The sequence below is a fragment of the Jaculus jaculus genome, chromosome 10, assembly GCF_020740685.1.
Source record: "Jaculus jaculus isolate mJacJac1 chromosome 10, mJacJac1.mat.Y.cur, whole genome shotgun sequence".
Lineage (NCBI taxonomy): Eukaryota > Metazoa > Chordata > Mammalia > Rodentia > Dipodidae > Jaculus > Jaculus jaculus.
Window position 1 is genome coordinate 4033754 of NC_059111.1, and position 13964 is coordinate 4047717.

Genomic DNA, 13964 nt, shown 5'->3' on the forward strand with positions numbered 1-13964 from the left:
TGGCAGCAGATGGAACAGCTGCTCAGCCCACACTGACCTTTCTCTGGGCCCGTGGGTGTTATGAGCCCTTCAGCTTTTGACTTTTCTGACAGTTTCTATGGGGCTTTTACCTGTAAGATTTTTCTGGTCACTTTCCTGCCTGGACTTTGAGCTGTGAGGCTCTGCCAACCTTTCAGACTTCCAGGGGATGATGAATCTGATTGGCTTGGGTTGCCTGGCCTCGGAGTGCTCAGTTCCCTGCTTTGGCCTGAAACTTGCTTTTGTTCTCAAGCTCCAGGCCTAGGCTCACCCTGCGCCTTGCACATGGTTGGGTGAAGGGAAAAGACGTCTGTGTGCAAAATTAAGTTGCTCTATAAGGTCAGGACAGTATTCCAGAGACCCACTGCATGGATTTTGCTACACAGAAACCTTTTTCATAACCTAACGACACAATTAGCTGCTTTAGGAAACTATAGACTGCTACTAAATTCGTTTTACATATGAACCCTTGTGCCCTATATAAATACCGCTGTTTTCGGGACCAAATTGACAAGCACGATGTACAGTGGCATTGTTTTGGAAAATAAAAATAGCTAATGTTTGTTGAATGCTCACTGTTCCACACTGGCACCTTTTGTACATTATCATAGTTATTCTTTCTTGAAACTATGCAATACAGGACTGGAGGGATGGTTTAGTGGTTAAGACATTTGCCTGCAAAGCCAAAAGACCCAGGTTCGAATCCCCAGAACCCACCAGTTAGCCAGATGCACAAGGTGGTGCATGCATCTGGAGTTCGTTTGCAGTGGCTGGGGGCCCTGGTGCACCCATTCTCTCTTTCTCTGTCAAATAAGTAAGTAAATAAAAATAAAATACTTAAAATTTTTATTTAAAAAACTGCAATATAGATAATCTCCATATTGTACAGATGAAACAGAAGCTTAGAAAGTTAAATAGCATTTTTTTTTAATTTTCTTTTTTTTTTTTTTAAGGTAGGGTCTCATTCCAGCCCAGGCTGACCTGGAATTCACTGTGTAGTCTCAGGGTGGCCTCAAACTCTCAGCGATCCTCCTGCCTCTGCCTCCCGAGTGCTGGGATTAAAAGTGTGCTCCACCAACCCTGCTACCATCCTTTTTTTTTAATTTTTTTTTATTTATTTGCAAACAGAGAGAGAAGACAGACAGACAGAGAGAATGGCCATGCCAGGGCCTTCAGCCACTGCAAACTAGACTCCAGATGCATGCATCTGGCCTTACGTGGGTCCTGGGAAACAAAACCCCAGTCATTAGGCTGTGAAGACAAGCCCCTTAACCTCTGAACCATCTCCCCAGCTCTTAGCAATCTTAAGGTTACCCAGTTACTAACTGAGCACCTCGGTTTGGATTCTAAAGTTTAATTCTGATCCTGCAATCTATTTTGAAGCTAGAATTATAATGAAAAACTCTTGCTGTGGTGGTGACTTAGCAATTAGAAGTAGCAGCTTTCGAAACCTGCCGCCTGGGGCTCAATTTCTCAATACCCAAGTAAAGCCTGAGCATCAGGCATTCCATTTGCAGTGGCAGGAGATCTTGGCACGCCCATACGTGCACACATAAAATTTTTTAAAATAAAAATCTTGAGTTTGTATCTATAAATTCTAAGTTCATGGAGAAAATGAAGTAAAGTTCAGAAAAATTACCAAGACTTTCTGGTTCTAATTGTGAGTGAATGATGGCTTCATACTGCCACACCTTGGGAGATGGAGATCCGTAGGGAGAAGGGACATTCCCTAAGGAACGTCACTGAGACTCGCTAAAGACTTTTTAAAAGGGAGCTGTAAAATACGTCCACTACCAGGTGTCACACAGCCTGGCAACTTTTGAGTTTTTTGTTTCCGTGAACGAGCCGCATGACCCACAGTAGCCACTAGAGGGCCCAGCAGCGCCCGTGGCAGCACTGAACAGAATGAGCTGTGGAGCCTTTGGGGCCTTAGCGGGCGGGCAGGCCATCAAGCTGACCTCAGGAACTCGTTGGTCCAACCAGCAACAAGAGGACTTGCAGTTAGTATCAGTATGAAGAGATCTTGTTGCTCGAATGAGACGTTATTTTCTGGAAGAGAAGAGTCATCCCTCACTGATCGCTTAACATTTGAGGGTAAAGTGCATGCTTACAGCCTGAGCAGACTGTGAATGAAATTATGCCTGTAAGAAACCTGAAAAGAAGACACTTGACTGCCAAGCCTGTTGGCTGGGTTCAGTTCCCCAGTACTTACCTAAAGCCAGATGCACAAAGTGGTACACATGCCTGGTGGTTGTTTGCAATGTCAAGAGGCCCTGGTTTACCCATTCCCCATTTCTCTCTCTCTCTCTCTCTCTCTCTCTCTCTCTCTCTCTCTCTGTCTCTCTTTCTCTCTCTCCCTTCCTCCCCCCTCTCCCTCTCTCTCTCTCTCTTTGCAAATAAATTTTTAAATATTTTTTTTAATTTTTATTTATTTATTTGAGAGCGATAGACACAGAGAGAAAGACAGAGAGAGGGAGAGAGAGAGCATGGGCGCGCCAGGGCTTCCAGCCTCTGCAAACGAACTCCAGACGCGTGCGCCCCCTTGTGCATCTGGCTAACGTGGGACCTGGGGAACCGAGCCTTGAACTGGGGTCCTTAGGCTTCACAGTCAAGCGCTTAACCGCTAAGCCATCTCTCCAGCCCAAAATATTTTTTAAAATTTCTTTGAGAGAGAAAGAGGCAGACAGCGAAAGAGAGAATGGGTGCGCCAGGGCCTCCAGCCACTGCAAACGAACTCCAGACACGTGCTAACGTGGGTCCTGGGGAATTGAGCCTCGAACCGGGGTCCTTAGGCTTCACAGGCAAGCGCTCAACCGCTATGCCATCTCTCCAGCCCATCTCTTTGCAAATAAATTTTTTAAAATTTATATTTTGAAATAAGATAGCCAGGCGTGGGGACACACGCATTTAATCCCAGCACTTGGGAAGCAGAGTTAGAAGGATCACCATAAATTGGAGGCCACCCTGAGACTACATAGATAGTTCTGGGTCAGCCTGGTCTAGACAAAGACCCTACCTCAAAAACACACACAAAAAAAATTTTTTTAAGTAACCTGAAAAGAACATGGTGCAATTACCTAAAAGTGTGGGTGGGGATTCAGATCAACCCCAGAGATCCTGAGTAAACCAGGAAGGTGGTCTTGTGTGTCCCTCTGGTAATGAAACCCTGTACTAAGGAGTAGACCGAACTGGGCTCACTTTCTCAGCTTCAGCACCCTTTGGGGATAATATGAAACATTATAGTAAATATGATTTTTTAGCATGGGTGCATGTAGAGAGTGTGTGTGATGTGATGCGTGTGTACAAATGCGACAGCCCTGTGCATGAAAGCACAGAGGCCAGAGGGGAGCTTCGGGTGCCTTCCTCTATTGCTCATGTGAGTGGTCCCTTGTGCCTGAGCCCCTCACTCAACCTGGAGCTGTGGTTTCTGGTCAGTGAGCCCTGGTGATTTCCATTATCTGCCCCCCACACACATACATACAGGACTGGGGTTACAGAGATGTGTGACCATGCCCAGCGTTTTATGTGGGTCCCTGAGAATCCAGCTCTAGAGGCCTTAGTCTTTCATGCCTGCACAATAAGCACTCTTACCCATTGGGCCATCTCCCCGGCCCATAAGTAGGAATTTTAAGATAATACAGATGCTGAACATGTCCCAAATGAGGGGCATACGTTTATCTTCCTATGAGAAAGTGTATGAAAATGGAAAAATTTAAGAACGTCAATATAGTGGAGAAGAAAAACCCTGGTGTTAGAAGCCCCAAGAATTTAAATATTTCCATTTATTTGAAAATGACCTCGCAGTGTTATTGTAAGCAACAACATATAAAGGGACATGTAAACCACTGAGGTGTCATACGTGTAAGAAGAGAGTCTGCAAATATCCATGAATATCAGTTGAACTCAATAATCACCTAACTTTAATTTTCTACTTGTGCTTTTAGTATCTATAAACCCCATCTTTATGAAAATGTCCACACTGTAGCATATAACGTTACAACATACTTACCTGCAAGGATTAATGGGATAAAATCCACATACCTTACCAGATTCTTCAAGTGGAAGGTATGATGAAAATGAATGCCATAGAATCATATCAAATACAGAAAATATACTTAGGACCTGGTCACAACTTGAAGTGGGCAGAAAGATATATTATTAGTGTATATTAAGAGATATATTAGCATAGATTAAGTATCCAGATATCTTTCTTGGCCTTAGCGCCATCTTCTTTATATATATAAAATTTTTTTTTATTTATCAGAGAGAGGGAGAGAATGGGCACACCAGGGCCTCCAGCCACTGCAAATGAACTCCAGACACATGTGCCACCTTGTGCATCTGGCTCACATGGGTTCTGAAGAGTTGAACCTGGGTCCTTAGGCTTCACAGTAAGCACCTTAATTGCTAAACTATCTGTCCAGCCCTAGCACTAGCTTCTTAGCAGAAACTTCCGCATCATAAGAGCAAAGTGGAGGAAGAAGCTGATACACAGACTGAAGTGCAAACGAAGGATGAGGCAGAGGCCCGAGCACTCAGCTTGTGCCCCCATGAAAGCTGCAGGAGCAGAAACGAGGACTGCTGGAGGCTGGGGACGCTTGTGCCACTGCACTGACCGCCGCCGTTTGTCTCCATGCGTCTGTAACTTCCACCACCATGTTATGGCCAAGACCACAGTACAGAAACCTGCCTTGCTTACAACCACAGCAGTCCTTGTTGATCCTTTGCCCTGGACCTCTGGCGTTTTGAGCAAGTTCTGTTCTCATTTGTGGCCAGGTGTAACATGTGTACCATAAGTCATTTCTTTCACCGTCTCAGCTGAATAATAATAATAATAATAAAGACCCAAAAAGTATTGAGTTGAGTTTTAAAATATAATCATGTCCACGGGTAGTAGAGATAAAGTGGAGAGGTTGGTCTGTTCGTGGTGGAAGACCTGTTCAGAGAAGACCTCTTGTCTGGCATTTGAAGTGGGTCTCCTTAAGTTAACAGGAGTCAGACAGGCAGATCCTAAAGAAAGAAGGCTACAGGTACAGGATCTCCATGAGCACCAGAAGCCATGCAAGGCAATGTGATGAGAAAATAATGCACAGCCCTGGGTTAGTTCTGTGACCAGATCCTTCATGGGATCTAAGACTGAACAAGAGGGGGAAAGTGGCACAGGTCTGCTTTCCGGTGGTGCGCAGTGCTATTCGTTATTATTGACAGCGTGGGGTGCCCTGGGCAAAGTGCTTGGTGTGCAAGCACGAGGATCTGAGTTCAGATCCCTGACATCCACGTAATGCCAGGCATGTGGGCAGCGCACCTGCAACCCTAGCATGGGGGAGGTGGAGACGGGAGGACCCCTGCGGTCTCTGACTAGCTGGTCTAGCTGAACCAGTGAGCTCTAGGTTCCGCAAGAGACCCTGTCTCAAAGAAAAAGGTGGAGAACAGTTGAGAGAGGCACCCAGCACGGACCTCTGTCCTTCACACACATGCTTTTGCATATATGTACATGCATACACACAAAGACGCACGTGTACATGCAATAATGGTGCTTAAAATTGGTTTTATCGTTGGTAACTTTAAAAAAAATTTAAGAGAAAGCAAGAGAGAGAGAATTGGCATGCCAGGGCCTCAACCATGGAAATCAAACTCCACACGCTTACGCCACCTGGTGGGCACGTGTGACATTGCATTTGCCTCATCTTTACGCATCTGGCTTATCTGGGATCTGGAGAATTGAACATGGTTCCCCACACTTCACAGGCAAGTGCCTTACAACGCTAAGCCATCTCTCCAGCCCTATCATTGGTAAATATTGATTAAACGCCATAAATTGTGGTGACTTATCAGGTATGGAAACAAACTCTATTCTTGTTTCCTCCTCATCTTAAAACATCTTTCCCTTTAATCACTTCCAGTATCTCCAGCTATCACAGATGTTTCCCACTAGAAGCTGACAGTAGGGTGTGTAATCCTTAGATGTCAAGAGAATGAGAAAGAAGGTGCTCCATCTCTCCCTAAAAGTGATGATTTGGGGGGGTGGCATTAAACTGTCTTTCAAAGTTCATGTAGTCCTAGGAGGGAGTGCTGTATTATGTTCCAATGCTATAATGCAATGCAGTTCTTCCTCTTAATTGCATTACAGGGAGAGGCAGAAGAGGGGAGTGCATAGAGGAAATAAAGAGGAAGGAAGAGTACAAAAGAGAGAAGTCAAGAAGCTCTTAACTAAGTGAATATTGACAAATTTGGACAAAGTCCTAATGTACTAATGATGTGAAAATGTGAGTTCTGTTAGAGCATATATATTTCTCCATGCAGTTAAAACAATGGTCTGTTGGTCTTGGCTTGTTGGGTAAGAGTCCTTGCTGTGCAAGCATGAGAGCCTGGGTTCAATCCCTACCACTTTCATTTAAAAATAAAACAAACAAACAAAAACAGATGGCTGGAAATATGGCTTAGAAGTTAAGGCACTTGCCTGAAAAACCAAAGGACCAAGGTTTGATTCCCCAGGACCCACATAAGTCAGATGCACAAGGTGGCACATGCATCTGAAATTCATTTGCAGCGGCTGGAGGCTCTGGTCTGCCCATTCTGTCTCTCTCTCTCTCAAATAAGTAAAAATAAAATACTTTTTAAAAAAATAGGGACTGGAGAGGTTGCTTAGTGGGTAAGGCACTTGCCTATGAAGTCTAAGGACCTAGGTTCAATCTCCCAGTACCCACGTAAAGTGAAGTATGTGTCTGGAGGTCATTTGCAGTGGCTAGAGGCGCTGGCACTCCCATTCTCTCTATCTTGCCTATGAAGTCTAAGGACCTAGGTTCAATCTCCCAGTACCCACGTAAAGTGAAGTATGTGTCTGGAGGTCACTTGCAGTGGCTAGAGGCACTGGCACTCCCATTCTCTTTATCTACCTCTTTCTCTCTCTCTCATAAATAAAAAATAAATGAATAAATAAATAAATAAATGTGCATGGTTTCATATGCCTGCAACGTTGGTGCTGAGGGAGTGGAGACAGGAACAGCACAAGGGCTCACTAGTCAGCTGAGCTCCAGATCCAGTGAGAGCTCTGTCTCAGAGAAACAAGACGGGAGAGGGTGGAGGAGGACACCTGCTCTCCACCTCTGGCCTCTGCGTGCTTGTGCATGGGGCATGCACATATGCACACACATGTACATGTACCACGCATGCACGCACACACACACTCTGAACACACCAAAAACAACAATGAAAAATCTCAATGGCCTGTTTAAGGCAATATATAGCTGACCTGTTTAAATACTGGGCAAGAAAGAAGGCTATTCACAACGTTGTTGCTACCTGGCTATGTGACCCTACCTAAGCAAACCCTTTGGGTTTATTTACTTACCTCTAAGGATTAGTGGGCTAAAGTTCACATCACATACTTGGTTCTTCAAGTGAAAGGTATGAAGATGAATGCCAAGTACAACTTTGATTCCACTTGGAAATTTTTCCACTGTTGGTACCACATCCATGTTTATGTTGTGATCTGCAGTTCTCTGACATAAAGCAGGGCTCAAGTTATCATCAACTGTCTGAATTGTAAAGGAAGTTTTTGCTTTTACTTGGAAGTGAAAAGTTGCTGAGTAGAAATCAGGTATCTCAGAAATTCAGGCCAGCAACAGCTTTGCACAGAAGCAGGTTAAGAAAGGTATATTTGGAGCCAGGCGTGGTGGTGCACGCCTTTAGTACCAGCACTTGGGAGACAGAGGTAGGAGAATTGCTGTGAGTTCAAGGCCACCCTGAGACTGCACAGTGGATTATTTCAGGTCAGCCTGGGCTAGAGTAGTGAGACCCTACCTCACCCTCCCCCAAAAAAGGTATATTTGCCAGTTATGATGGCACACATAAGTAGGATATTGCTGAAGAGGCAGAGGCAGGAGGTTCAGGAGTTTGAGGCCAGCTGGGGCTACACATTTTAAGGGGGGCATGGTGGCACAGGCCTTTAATCCCAGCACTTGGGAGGCAGAGGTAGGAGTTGTGAGCTTGAGGTCACTCTGAGACTACACAGTGAATTCCAGGTCCGCCTGGGCTAGAGCAAAACCAAAAAAAAAAAAAAAAAGAAGAAGAAGAAGAAGGGAAGGAAGATATATTTACCTAACCCTAAAAGTGGCCATGAAAAGGCCTCAGTAGCCAGTCTTACAATGAAGTAATCAGTGCCTATGTTGTGTGGCTGGTGGAGCCTATCCCAAGACCCACAGGCTATCTTACTTCAGCTCAGTGCCTGTTGAAGAACCTCCCACTTTGAAATGATTGGGCTGGGATCTCAGAAAGATTTAAAAACCAGTGCCAAATACGTGCTTCTATCAGTTATTTTCTCATTGCTAAGGCAAAATACTCCACCAGAAAGAGCTGAAGGAAGGAAAGGGTATGTTTTTGACTTTCAGTTTTGAAAGGAAGTGGACATTATGTGAGGAAGACAGGGCAGGCCGGAGTATGAAGGCTATAGTGCCTTCACATCAGCCTGGAGGAAGCAGCAAGAACGCGCAGGGCTGGGATATAACACCGCCAGGCCCGCCCTCAGGGACCCACTTCTCTCGAGCTGGAGAGATGGCTTAGCAGTTAAGGTGTTTGCCTACAAAGCCAAAGGACCCAGGTTCTACTCCCCAGGACTCACATTAGCCAGATGCACAAGGGGGTACATGCATCTGGAGTTCATTTTCAGTCACTGGAGGCCCTGCGGCGCCCATTCTCTTTCTCTCTCTCCCTCTACCAGCCTATTTCTGTATCTCTCTCTCTCTCTCTCTCTCAAATAAAAAATAAAAATAAAAATAATTTTTTTTTTAAATCTCTCAAAGTGGCAAAAAGATGGTGGAACGAGCAGTAGAGATCCTTCCTAGAAGTACCCAGAAAGATGCATTAACCTCAGAGGATGGACGGAGAGCCCAAGGGAGGCTAAGCTGCATTGCCCATCGGCCAGGATAAACAGAAGTAGCCTGGCTTCTCAAGACCATGTATCCTCAAACAGTAAGGATGTCTAAGTCTATCTCCTCCTGTCTCCTAGACAGACATAGGGAATGAGGAGACCCTAATAATAACTGGGATGGTGTTCCTTTTCCAGCAGGATCAAGGTTGAAGTCTGAGGTAAATTTGAGTTAAAAGGAAAACTTTAAATGAAAAATTTCTTTCACACCTAAGGAAAGAAACCTTTAATTTCTTTGGCATCTTGTACTGTCTTTTTTTTTTTTTTTTCTGAGGTAGGCTCTCACTCTAGCTCAGGCTGATCTGGAATTCACTATGGAGTCTCAGGCTGGCCTCGAACTCACGGCGATCCTCCTACCTCTGCCTCCCGAGTGCTGGATTAAAGACTTGCGCCACTCCCTCCACCTTCATTAGCTGTGCTCCTCATGTCACATACCTCAGCACTCCTGTTGTGCGTGGTACCCACCACTTAGCAGGTTTCTTCGTGGAAGTGTTCGGCTGGAGCTACGGTGTCCACAGAGAGGGAAGAAAGCGGAGCCAAGTCAGAAGGGAAAAGCAAAGCGAGAAGCGGGAAGATGAGCCTGCATGTGCCGATGCCGGAGTCTGGCCTAGCTGGCGGGCATCGCTGTTGCGGAGTGCCTTCTCTGGGCACAGCAGCCATTACCGCCCCATCAGAGCAGCTGGGGCTCCTCGCCAGACCCTCGAGGTTGAGCCTGGGCACCCTCACCCTCCTGGAGCCCGGGATCTCAGCCACTCTCTTCTGCGCCTGCCTCCCAGCTGCATGTGGTGTCAGGTGCTGGAGCAGACAGGGTGGGACTCCATGCAAGCAGCTATGGAAACGTGCTCAGCCATGCAGGGTTGAGTCTTCCTTTTTTTTTTTAATTTTTTTTTGTTGTTGTTGTTCATTTTTATTTATTTATTTGCGAGCAACAGACAGAGAGAGAAAGAGGCAGACAGAGAGAGAGGGAATGGGTGCACCAGGACCTCCAGCCACTGCAACAAACTCCAGATGCGTGCGCCCCCTTGTGCATCTGGCTAACGTGGGTCCTGGGGAATCGAGCCTCCAACCCGGGTCCTTAGGCTTCACAGGCAAGCGCTTAACCGCTAAGCCATCTCTGGGTTGAGTCTTTTCAGAGACGTGACTGCTGCGCGGTCACCCGTGCTGCTGTAAGCAGTACCTCGCCCATGCCCAGTAAGCTCAGTCAACACACGTCTCACCGAGCTGGGCTTGGGTGGCATCTTCACCTTGGCCTGTCATTGCGCCCTACCTGAGAGGAGCAGCTGTTTGTTCCTGTCTCCCCAGGGGAAGCTCATGCAACAACAGCGGACGGTGAAGATTCTCTGGCGTCCAGATTCCAAGTGTCTTGAAAGTGTTCTGAAGAGTCAGTCCATGCTTCAACCAGCCATTGGCGGCGAACATCTTTAATCCCAGTACTCCTGAGGCTGAGGTAAGAGGATCCCTGTGAGTTTGAGGCCAGCCTGGGGTTAAAGAGTGAGTTACAGAGCTGGAGAGATGGCTTAGCAGTTAAGGCATTTGCCTGCAAAGCCATAAGGACCCAGGTTTGATTCCCCAGGACCCACGTTAGCCAGATGTACAGGGGCACACGCGTCTGGAGTTTGTCTGCAGTGGCTGGAGGCCTTGGTGTGTCTATTTTCTCTCTCTTCCCCCTTCTTTCTCTGTCAGATAAATAAATAAATAAATAATATATTTAAAAAGTGAGTTACAGGCCAGCCTGGACTAGAGTGAGTCACTGCCTTGAGACCAAAAAAAAAAAAGCAATGCATGGTGGCTCATGCCTTTAATCCCAGCACTCAGGAGGCAGAGGCAGGAGTATCACCACGAGTTCGAGGCCACCCTGGGACTACATAGTGAATTCCAGGTCAGCCTGGGCTACAGTGAGATCCTACCTCAAAACACTCCCCAAAAAACAAACAAACATTGGGTTTCTGCGTGAGAATGAAAATACTTAGTAACAGAGGCCAGTAAGTTAAAAAGGAGACATAAAGGAAAGAGAAAGGAAGGGAGGAGGATACTTAATAGGTTGATATTGTATATATGTAATTACAATGATTGTAATGGGGAGGTAATATGATGGAGAATGGAATTTCAAATGGGAAAGTGTGGGGGTGGGGAGGGAGGGAATTACCATGGGATATATTTTATAATCATGGAAAATGTTAATAAAAATTAAAAAATTTTTAAAAATTTAAAAAAATTTGAAAAAAGAAAAACAAACAAACAAACAAAAATTCTGTGCTTTCAATATCACTGTCTAAGATAACAGCCTGAAGCAGACTGTGTCCACACAAACCATATTACAGCCCAACATAATAATTTACACATAGGAAGAACTTAAATGTGTCTTGAAATGAACTAAAGAAGGATAGAGTTTGTCAATTGTTGCTTAGTCTACATGAATTCAAAATATACCAGCAGTAGATAAAAATATAATGTCAGGCCTCTTATTTCATGCCTTTAATCCCAGCACCCAGAAGGCTGAGGTGGTAAGATTACCATGAAACCAAGGCCAGCCTGGGCTGCAGAGTGAGCTCCAGGTCAGCCTAGGGTACAGTGAGACTATGCCTCAAAAATATGTATATTATAGGCCTGGACAGATGACTTAGCAGTTAAAGTGCTTGCCTGCAAAGCCTGAGGACCCAGGTTCAACTCTAGAAACCACATAAGCCAGATGCACATGGTGAAACATGTGTCTGGAGTTTGTTTGCAGTGGCTAGAGGTCCTGGTGCCATTCATTCCTTCTCTCTCTCTTTCTCTCTCACTCTTTCTCTCTCTCTCTTTCTCTGTGTCTCTCTAATACTAATAAATAAAGAAAAATAAAAATTAAAAATATTTTTAAAAATATACATATATATTACATATATAGGTAAATAGGTAGGTAATAGGTAGATAACATACATTATAATATATAATTATTTTATTATATAAAGAAATTGTGCCAGGCATGGTGACGCAAGCCTTTAATCCCAGCACTTGGGAGGCAGAGGTAGGAGGATTGCCATGAGTTCAAGGCCACCCTGAGACTCCATAGTGAATTCCTGGTCAGCCTGGGCTAGAGTGAGACCCTACCTCAAAAAACAAAAAAAAAACAAAAAAAAAAAAAAAGAAAAGAAAAGAAAAAATAAATTGACTTCTGTGGTCATTGGAGCTGGCAAGTCAAAAAGTAATATGGCTTTGATATGCCAGAAACCCTTAGGCAGGAGTTATTGGAATGCATAGATGGAATTTCCTCTTCCTGAGACAAATCTCAGTTCTGAAGTTAAGACCTTTCACCTGGCTGAATGAGGCCCTTCTAGATTACTCAGGGGAATCTCCTTTACTTAAAGATAACCGTATGTACAAAATAGTTTCACAATGATATGTAGATTAATGCACAACTGAATAATAGTATGTGTCTACTAGCCAGGCCAAGTAACCACACTCTATACTACACTCCATGGTTTTTGTTTCTTTGTTTTGTTTTTGAGGTAGGGTCTCACTCTAGCCCCAGGCTGGCCTGAAATTCACTATGGAGTCTCAGGGTGGCCTCGAACTCATGGCAGTCCTCCTACCTCTGCCTCCCGAGTGCTGGGATTAAAGGCGTGCGCCACCACGCCTGGCTTCACTCTCCATGTTTCTGAGAAGAGAAAAAAGAATGTCCAAATATCTCTCTTGATAAGAACTTTAAGAAAGGAAGGTAGGCCAACCTGTCTCCTTTTCTAGGCTAGATCTATTTTTTGTGATCTTTCTCTTACATAAACTTGGACCTTTCTACTGTTTTTTCATCTTTTTCTCCATTGATATTACTTGAAATTCTGCCAGGGTAGTTATAGTGATGTTGGCATGATTTCTTGATTTTTTTTCCCCATTTATAGTGGTATTATAGTTGGGTCTTCTGACTCATCCATGTCTCAGGTGCTCTGCCACATTCAGCATCCCAGGTAAGGCTGGCAGTAGTGATGTAAATTCTGATGTGCATTCTGATGTTCATTCTGTCTGTTACAACCCTGGTTCCCTGTTGAGAATTGGCCTGGGCATCTGGTACCAAGGCAACAAATCTCCTGGCTAGACAGTGGCCTATGAGCTGGCTGATCTTAAGGGCCTTGCCTGAAGAAGAAGTTAGTAATTAACTAGCAAATTGATCCCTTTCATAGAGAGTATGACCAGGATAAAGAAAAAGGGCCAGGCAGTTGGCAATAAGAGCCGCAGCTAAAAGACATGAGAAAGCCTCCCTCCGAAACCACTAGAAAACTGCAAGGCACAGAGACAAGGAGGAAACGGGGACTGGAGGGGCTCACAGAAGAGGGTTCAAGGAACGCGCCCAGGTGTTGATGGGAGTCGAGTCGTCTTCAGATGGAGGGAGCACAGGAGTAAGGGAGGCACACCTGAGCATGACCAGATTGTCACCCTGGCCTTGACGGGACCTAGAATCACCACCCAGCAGCTCAGGAGCACACATACGCACAGCCTCAGAGACTCCAGAAGAGAGTAGGGAATGAGGAGTTCACGTAGGGGCTGTAATGGTGAATTTCAGCTTTCCCCTTAATTAGATTAAGAAACACTGGGGCGGTCTTGAAGCATGCTTTGGGGTGTGTGTAGAACGGTTCTTCCAAAGAGGATTAACTGAGAAGAAGACCCAATTGAATGGGAGTGTCACCTCTCGTGGGCTGGGGTTCTGCACTGAATAAAAGGCGGAGAGAGGGCTGGAGGGATGACTTAATGGATAGGATGCTTGCCTGAGAAGCCTAAGGACTCATGTTTGACTCTCCAGGTCTCAAAGCAAGCCAGACACACAGTGACAGAAGTGTACAAGGTCGTACATGCGCACAAGGTGGGTGCATGCATCTGGAGTGCAATTGCAGAGACTGAGGTGCTCATGTGCCAATTCTCTCTCTTACTCTCCTATTAAATAATAATAATAATAAAGCAGTCTGTTGGGCTTGCCTCAAAAAAAAAAAAAAGCAGGGGAAAGAGGTCTGGAGAGATGGCTTAGTGGTTAAGATGCTTGCCTGCAAAGCCACAG